Source organism: Stegastes partitus, unplaced genomic scaffold (assembly GCF_000690725.1).
Source record: "Stegastes partitus isolate 25-593 unplaced genomic scaffold, Stegastes_partitus-1.0.2 Scaffold553, whole genome shotgun sequence".
In the NCBI taxonomy this organism is placed as follows: domain Eukaryota; kingdom Metazoa; phylum Chordata; class Actinopteri; family Pomacentridae; genus Stegastes; species Stegastes partitus.
The window spans coordinates 120471-121145 of NW_007578284.1; positions in this window are offsets into that span (position 1 = coordinate 120471).

Sequence of the window (675 nt, forward strand, 5' to 3'; positions counted from 1 at the left end):
CTCCTGTTCTGGTCACAACACCCCGATGGAAACAAGTAAACGCTCTCACATATTATATTATATAGTTTTAAGGCTTTTTGAATGCCTAACTATGCATCAGAGCAGCTGAGGTTTGATGAACGAGGCCATATTTCTCCTTTCTTTAACTTTAGTTCTGACTAAAACATCCCAGAGTGGACGGCTGAGCGTTATCTGGACACTTGTTGGTTGTAAGTTATTATAAACGTTTGCTTGTTTCTGTCGTTAAACGCCTTCATGTAAAGTCACAACCTGCCTGTTTTCTCCACTTTCTCTTTCTCGGACATGTCAGCTTCCTCCTCCTCCTCCTCCTCCTCCTCCTCCTCACAGCTCTGAAACAATCATCGGAAGTGCCTCCCACCCAGCCGACCGGCCGGCCGCCCCCGACCCACCGGAAAGCTGCCCCAGCTCGGTGGGCCTGGACAGGAACAGCCTCCCTCCGTCTCTCTCCGGCTTCACTTGAATTCTCTTTAATCTGCTGAGAGGTTGTCGAGTGAGACGCATTTCCACAGCATCAGTTCTGAATAACTCACTTTCTTTAACCCTCTGAAGTCAAAGCAGCTCCCGTCACAGCTCTACCGACTGTGGGCTCATTTTTCAGTTTGAAGTCCTGAACCTCTGTGGAAACAGAAAAACCACGACCAGAAGCAGCTCGAC